The sequence below is a fragment of the Ailuropoda melanoleuca genome, unplaced genomic scaffold (genome assembly GCF_002007445.2).
Source record: "Ailuropoda melanoleuca isolate Jingjing unplaced genomic scaffold, ASM200744v2 unplaced-scaffold9932, whole genome shotgun sequence".
Taxonomy (NCBI): Eukaryota; Metazoa; Chordata; class Mammalia; order Carnivora; family Ursidae; genus Ailuropoda; species Ailuropoda melanoleuca.
This window is the reverse complement of record NW_023255472.1, coordinates 1,836-10,318: the sequence shown is the minus strand read 5'-3', so window position 1 is coordinate 10,318 and position 8,483 is coordinate 1,836. Positions and strand designations below refer to the sequence as shown.

General features: G+C 45.0%; 1 long non-coding RNA gene across 1 annotated transcript; it reads left to right on the top strand.

The window, feature by feature from the left end:
• The first annotated feature begins 445 nt into the window (after positions 1–445).
• LOC117800978 lies at positions 446–1,371 on the top strand. The gene is made up of 2 exons (XR_004623244.1): positions 446–860; positions 988–1,371. It is a non-coding gene; the product is annotated as an uncharacterized LOC117800978 (long non-coding RNA).
• The last annotated feature ends 7,112 nt before the right edge of the window (positions 1,372–8,483 follow it).

Here is an 8,483-nt window from a genome sequence, read left to right as displayed (position 1 = left end):
TTTCACAGTCCAGTCCTAATGGGGTAATCTCAGTTCCTGCTCTTGCTTTGTCTGGTTCCAAGACGTCAACTTCTGTCCTTGTATGGGTATTGAAGATTTAGTTTCCTGCATTTCCAAAGCCAAAATCCACTCCACTCCCTCCCATCTGCTTTAATATCAGGTCACATGTTTCTGGAACCTCTTGTGAGTGTTGCTTTTTTTTTTAATGCTATGCAGTATTTGTAGCTATTTGGAGCATGAGGTTTACGACCTGATCTCAGGGATATTTCCTTAGATTCAACACGAAGAACTGGAGAGTTAAAATACGGAACATATCCTTTTCTGAAAAAAAAAAAAAAACTTCTAAAAATAAAATTAACATCTCAGGGACACCTGATGCTCTAAGTGATATATTATATAATTGTGTTTCCTAAATTGTTCATCATTTCTGAGAGAGACCTCTATTTTCTTGGAAGCCTTGGGCACAGAACAAGGATAAATGTGATTAGCAGCAGTATATGCAGTTCCACCAACACCCAGTAGATGGCGTAAATATAAACTGCTTCCAGGGAAAGTCCTCTGTGAGGCTTAGAATCCTAGGAGAGCCATTTATCATTAAAAGTAGAGTTTTGATGGAAGGCTGAAGTTGTATGAAGCTTGAGGCAGTCAGGAAAGTCGATGTATTTTAATCTCTCCCAAACAACATAGGAAAACACCTTCTGCCAGCACAACTCCATTTAACTTTTGTTCAACTTCCTCAACAACAATAACAACAACAACAAAAAGTGGTTGTCCCAACAGAAGAGCAGAAGGACAAAGGGGAAAATATCCAAAGATCCAAAGTTGAGGAAAGTTTGCATTTTATGGAACATTTTCACCAGGTGATTCTTCCTTTGATTTTTTTTTTCTCACTCAGATTGATTAAAACTGGAACCCCCCCCCCAAATACAAAACAAACAAAAAACCGTGTTTACTCAGTTTTGCCACAGTGTGGACTTTCCTTTTCAGAAAAGGAACTTCAGGCCCTACTGAACTGGCAACCCCAACGTTGAGGGAGAGTCCCGCCCTTAGATTGCCCAATGCGCTGGGTTGTGGTAAGACCAAGGCTTGTCCAATTCCTGTCAACTCCAAGACGTGGAAGAAATTCCTTGTGAGACTAGAAAGTCTATGGAGAAGAGCTTGAACATCCACGGCCCTGGTGTCTTCTTTGAGGTGAGTCGAAGTTCTCATTCTACCTCGCACTGCACCCGTAGCAACAGGGACACGTGCAGGTGAGGGCGCGCACACCTGGCGTTCACACATGCTCTGCGCGGAGGGCTTCCTCGTCCCCTCCTGCCCTCAACCCTGGAGTCCGGGATTTCCCCGAGGAACAAAACAGGACCAGTCTGAGTGGTAAGTGTTAAAGCCAAGAGGGGTGCAGAATGGCTTTGCATGACAGCCAGATTGGTGGCCAGAGGCCTCCCGTTCTCCTAACACGTGGCCATGGTCATTCGGGCTTTTGGGCCTGGGGGCTCAGCATGAGAGAGCAGGCAGAACTTTACGATGAAAAAGTCCAGGATAAGATGTAGTCACAGGAGAGGAAAAAATGTGATGCCAGATATTCAGATAAGGGTGTGAGTGTAAAGGGCAGTACTGGAGCACGATGATGATGGTGTCCGTTCCTCTGAATCAGATAGATTGGAAAAAGAAATCAGCGCAGGGTACAGCAAGATATCACTAACACAAACGAGCTGGAAAATACTGGCTGTGCTCCCGGCTGATCCCGGGCAATGTGGAAAGGCAGAGTGCACGCCTCCGACCACCTCCCACCCATGCACCCCATCCTGATGTCCTTTCTAGACGTCCGGGAGGACACGGTGGGGCATTGCACTAGCATGGGAGGTCCGTAATGGAAAGACTGCCTGATTTTGCTGTGCAGGGAAAGTCAGTCAATGGGAGACATCCAGTTTTTGTAGCATGAAGTGAGTACATGGCGATGAGCATTACTACTCCGTGGTGAGTAATGTGTTTGTGAGGATGTGTGCATAAAACCGACATGTTTTCCCATTGCATTAGCTCTTGGCTTTCCTTGTTTGTTTCTATTGCTGCAACTTGGTGAGGGAGCGACCCGTTCCCTTTTATCAGTGACTGATTCAACACCCTCTTGTCACATTCGTCACATTTTTCTCATTTTTTTTTCTCCCCGGGACTCACAATTCTGATTCTGGCCTCTCCTGGGGTTTCAAGATGATTAATCTTTCTCATTCCTTCCTTTTCAGCTTTGTGTTAAGCAGTGGTAGTCAATCACATGCCTTCTTGCTTTACTTGGAAATCAACTTTCGTGTTTTCCAATCACTGAAGTTTTTGTGGGACTCCTTGAATACAGATTGAGAAGTTCACTTGGCTGAGTTGCCAAAAAGAATTAAATTCAAGTGAAACATTTTAATCTAGATCTCCATGGAATCCTGCTTGTCTGTTTTTTCTTACTTTGCATAGACAGTCATGCTATTAACTCCATAACCAGTAATAGAATAAAAGATAAATGATTTTTAGTTCTCTAAATATTTTCTTACTTAGGAGGACTGTCTACTAAACGTGTGGCAAGCAAATTTAACATTTCATTAGACACAGGCTACATTACAACCCCGGGTATAGCCGTTAATTAGAGACAGTGCAGGCACCAGTCTGGGGAAAGTTATAATTGCACCTAGACCATTTTCCTCACTGGCTTCCCCTTGAACTCCAGGACAAAAGTGGAAAGTAATGAAAACAATCTATTCTTTAGTTTTGTTGTGAGAAATAAGGGGCAAGTGTTTAAGTTTCTAACAGCCTAAAGGGTTAGTAAGAGCTGAAATGTTGATTTCGTACAATTACTGTTGTTAAGCCCTCCGCACAGTGGTTCTCAAGTGAAACTATTCTGCACCTTCCAGGGACATTTGTCAAGGTCAGAGACAGTTTTGGTTGTCATACCTAGGGGATGGGACGCTGCTGGCTCCCAGTGGGTAGAGTCCCAGGATACAGCCAAGCATCCTACAATGCACAGGACAAAGGGACACTCGCCAACAACAAATAATGATTCAGCCCCAAATGTCAATAGTGGCAACACATTGAAAAATGCTACTGTAATACTTTTTCTAAGGAAACCAAAACTCATACTACATGACTGATGTGTATAGATTAGATTTTTTTAAAGATTTTATTTATTTATTCGACAGAGATAGAGACAGCCAGCGAGAGAGGAAACACAAGCAGCGGGAGTGGGAGAGGAAGAAGCAGGCTCATAGCAGAGGAGCCTGACGTGGGGCTCGATCCCATAACGCCGGGATCACGCCCTGAGCCGAAGGCAGATGCTTAACCTCTGTGCCACCCAGGCACCCCAGATTAGATTTTTTAACATCTTAATTGAGATGTTCACATACCAAAAAACGCACACATTTGGAGTGCATCATACAATGTTGTTTAGTTTGTTCATGGACTTGTACAATCACCATAATCAATTTTACATTTTGATCATCCCCCCAAAAGTTACATTTTCATCCACTTTCAGCATCATGCCACTGCCCTTCCCATCCCCAAGCCCTAGACAATCACCAGTCGACTTGCTATTTCTACAGACTTGCCTATTATGTATATTTCATATCAATGGCATTATACTGTATGTGACCTTTTGGGTGTGGTTTCTTTCACTTGGCATCATGTTTTCCAGGTTCATCCATATTGTAGCAGGTGTCGGTAATTCATCCTTTTTCATTGATGAATAACATGGTATCTAAATAAACTATATCTCACTTATGCATTCATCAGTTGCTGGCATTTGGGTTATTTCTACTCTGTGGCGATTTTGAATAGTGCTGCTTGTATGTTCATGTGCAAGTTCTTGTGTGAATGTGTGTTTTCATTTCTCTTGGGCCCATACCAAGGAGTAGAATTACTAGGTCACATAACTCCATGTTTCCCATTTTGAGGAACCATCAAATTGTTTTCCAAACCAGTGCAACCACTCTGCGTCACCACCAGGAACATAGGAGGTCCCAATTTCTTCACATCCCATGTTTTTTCATGAAAATTTTCCTGGCAGGTGCCGAGTGGTAACTCACTGTGGTTTTGATGTGCATTTCCCTAAGGACTAATAATGCTGAGCATCTTTTCATGTGCTTATTGACCAGCTGCTTATCTTCTCTGAAGAAATGTCTATTCAGATCAATCATCCGTTCTTAAATTCTGTCATTTGTTTTTTATTATTGAGTTGCTAAATATATAGACACAAGTCCCTTATCAGATCTGTGATTTGCAAATATTTTCTTTCATTCTGTGGGTTGTGTTTTCACTTTCTTGGTGTGATCTGCAACGTGAAAGTTTTCAATTTTGCTAAGTTCTAATTTATCTATTTTTTTCCTTTTGTTACTTATGGGTTTTTTTACATCATATTTAAAGCCTTACTTTCATGTTTCCTTTCAAGAGTCATATAATTTTAGCTCTTGCATTTAGCTCTATAGTCTATTTTGAGTTAATTTTTTTGTGTAGTGTAACGAAGGCATCCAACTTCATTCTTTTGCAAGTGGACATCCAGTTCTGCCAGCACCATTTGTCGAAAAGACTTTTCTGGCCCCATTGAACTATCTTGGCCTCTTGGTGAAACTAATTGATCAAAAATGTGAGAGTTTATTTGGAGCCTCTGTTCTGTTTTATAGATCTGTCTGTCCTTATGCCAGGACTACACTGTCTTGTTTNATTGTAGTTTTGTAACAAGTTTTGAAATCAGGAAATGTGAGTTCCTCAACTTTGCTCTTTTTCAATATTTTTTAGCTATTCTGTGTCCTTCGGATTTTCATATAAATTGGTCCCATGTTTACTAAGATACCCTCCCTGCCTCAGTTATTAACCATGGGTCGGCACATTGCAAAACCAAACTCCATTCGAATTTGGATATAATTTTCAGTGGTAGCTGTCACCATTCACTCAACAAATCTTTATTAAGTGTCTGCTCTATGCCAGTTACTGTTCCAGGTCCTGGGAACCCAGCGATGAATGAGGCAAAGTCCTGACCCTCATGGGCGGTTTACATTTTGGTGGCAGATAAAAACAGGAAATAATAGCTGCATATTATAGATGCAATGTAAGTTTCAGGAAATGGTAGGTCTATTATTAAAGGAAGGGGAGAGAGAAAGAAGATAGGCAGGGATGGGGAAGTGGCTACTTCAGGGCGAGATCACTCCTCTGATGAGATGACATTTGAGAAGAAATAGAATGCACATTTCCTGGGGAGAGAAGAGATGTGGGCAGAGGGAACAATAAGCACAAAGGTCCTGAGGTTAGCAGTAGCTTGACTTCAAGCACTTCAATGATAAATGCCTCGTTGATGTGGACACAGCTTGTCTTTTCTTTCCCCCTGGGAATATGGAAGGAAAGTCAGGCAAACTGGGATAAAGCAAAGGAATGCAGTGTCTGAGGAAGGGTAGAGTCTCCCAGCTGTTTGGCCATAAATGGTGACCCCACTTGGGCAGTCAGCATTCAGAAGCTGGGTGCAGCTGAGGCAGCTGGCTGGGCCAGCCAGACCGAGTGTCATCTTGTTGCTACTATGGCTGGATATCTGGGGACTATGTGGCAAATCTGGGGAAGGGATGGAGTGGGGGGTCCATGGAAACCGAGATAGGCCATTGTCAGATGGGGTTGGCTTTCCAGGCTCAGCTGGGTTAATAGGGGGATGGATGGTCAAGGTATTATAGGCAGCCTCTTTACAGGGTGTGATTTTGGGGTGCTGGTGACCCTTCATGGCTCCCCCCTGTGCCCTTTCTCCCTGACCCTAATGTTTCCATGGCCTTCCTAGTCATTCCTACTTGCCCTTTGCCTTGCCACCATTCAAGCCACGGGGGGAAGCTCCTTGGCCTGGGAAGGGTGGCAAGAAAGAGCACTGTGAGAACAAATGGCAACATTCTTGGCTTTGACATCCTAACAATCTGGGGAGCCAGGGCTTGGGAATGTGAGAGCCAGAAAGATTTTCCTTTTCTTTAAGTTCCCCAAAGTTTGGCTTCAGATACCAGGCATAAAGCCTGGGGGGACTCAGGAGCATAAAGCTTATAAATTCCTATTTGGAAAGCAAATATGATGACAGAGCAGCTGTTTTCTCACCAGATAAGGGATAAGAGTCCCCATCTGGGGTGGGAGGGAGGTGGAGAGGCTTGATAGGAGAGAAGAAAAGCCAGCTCCTTGACACTGGAAACCTGGAGCAGGAGAAGGCAAGCCTGGGGATCGCAGTGCAGAGGGGCTTTGTGCCTGGTTTGCTCAGGTTGGGCCCAGGGAATGGGCATCCCTACTAGAAAGCCCAACACCTTGATCTAGACTGGCCTTGGGAGCTGGAGGGCCGGGAAGGCTGTGGGCCGGTAGAGACCCTGAGGTTAGGATGAGGAGACAGTCCTGCTGGCAACCAGCTGGCAGGTACAGCAGGGACAGAGATCATCACTCGGTTGACCTCCCCCAAACCCACCTGCATCTACAAGTAAGAAGGGAGGAGCCATAAGAACTAGGATGATCGGTAGGGGAAGAAAGGGATAAAGAAAAGGGGGGTAATCAGAAGGGGGAATGAAATGAGAGACTATGGACTATGAGAAACAAACTGAAGACTTCAGAGGGGAGGGGGTGGGGGAATGGGATAGACTGGTGATGGGTAGTAAGGAGGGCACGTATTGCATGGTGCACTGGGTGTTATACGCAACTAATGAAGCATCAAACTTTACATCGGAATCTGGGGATGTACTGTATGGTGATTAACATAATATAATAAAATAAAATTAAAAAAAAAAGGAGGAGCCATCTGTGTTTGCATATCTGTTTGCATCACATATGCAAACCCTACGTGACTGGGTCTACCTTAAATGGGGGACCCAGAAATGGGGGCTTGTATGGGGTTCAGGCCTAGAGAAGTGATGTTTCACCTCTGAACACTGTCAATTTTGCAACTGCGATTCCTATCTGTGATTCTTTATGAAGCACTTCAACAGTCAGGAGAGGCTTCCATTTCCCAGTGAGAAATAAGGCTCCATGTGTGACAAGCTCGCTAGAACGGGGCTGGGGGCCTTGGAGAAGGATCCCCGGAGGAGGTGGGCTTCTGCAGGAGGGCTGCGGGGAGGGAGGCACAGGCCTGTGCCTCACGGTTTTGCTCAGGGCAGGCTGACCCTGACAGAAGGTTCCTGGATGGCATGTCTGCTTCCCAGGGAGCTGCTGTAACAAAACACCACAGCCCAGGGGGCTTAAAACAACAGAAATGTGTCTCTGACAGTTTGGGGGACTTCAACAGCCCCAAATCAAGGTGTGGGCAGAACCGACGGAAGGCTGCCAGGAAGCTTCTGTTCTGTGCCTTTCTCTTGGTTTCTGGCGATGCCAGCCGTCCTTGGCATTCCTTGGATTGCAGACGCATCTCTCCCAACTCAGATGAGCTCCTCCCTCCCTGTCAGCACATCATTTCCTTCTTCTTGTAGGGACACCAGTCCTAGTGGATCAGGGCCCACCCTACCGGCCTCATTTTGACTTGATTGCATCTGCAAAAGCTCTATTTCTCAATAAGGCCCCCTTCCTAAGTATGGGGTTAGGACTTCTGCATATCTTTGGGGAGGAGCCAATTCAGCCCTCATTAGCGAGCTGGTTTGTAGCAATTCATTTGTCTTGCTTGCTTCCTGGTTCTGGATGCCAGGTTCAGAGGAATCAGATTGCAGAACTCCCATCTCTCTCAGAAATATTTTGCAATCCATTCACTTTTCTAAGGCAAAGAACTTGAGCCCTATAAATCTGTTCATAATCTGAAAGGCCCGTTTCTTCCTGAGAGTAAGTAACTGGCATCCTACAATCCTTCTGCCTCCAGGCCCCGCCTGTGGCTCCAGAAAGATACAGCTCTGGGAGCTCTGACCTGGTGAGGTGGGCCTGTCTGGGCAGCACGCAGACTCCTGGTGGGACTCAGACATCCTGTGCATGGAACAGACCCCGAGACTTCTGATTCCTGGGGTTGAGGGAACCAGGCAAATGTAAAGCACGTACTGAGGAATAGAACATGGCAGCTCTGGGTGTCAAAAGGTTTGTCCTTGCACGTCCCACAGACAAGGGAAGCATAGCACGTGGGTACAGTTCAGGAGAATGCAGACTATAATTCTGCCCACCTCGCCCCCATCCAAGCAGGCTGCAGGGAAGCAGCAAACAACACGACCCCACGTGAGGCTGTAACCTACTGTGTTTTTTCCAAAAAGCTTTACAAAGTCAAATATAGCAAGATGGCATGTGGGGGTAACTTTGTAAGAATGTTTCCTGTAAAATAATGGGTATTGCAAGTCTGCCAATAAGTTCTAGAAATTTCTCCCTGAAGTTAACCACAAGGAATTCCAAGGGTATAACCTGATCTTCCAAATCTAAGTAAATAATGTTCAGTGACCCCAGAAGGGTGAGTTATACAGGGAACAAGAAAAATACAGAAGCCCAGGGTGGGAGGTTTTTCTCCTTTTTTTCATAGAATAGTTTCATGGGCTGGACCTCTCAGCAGA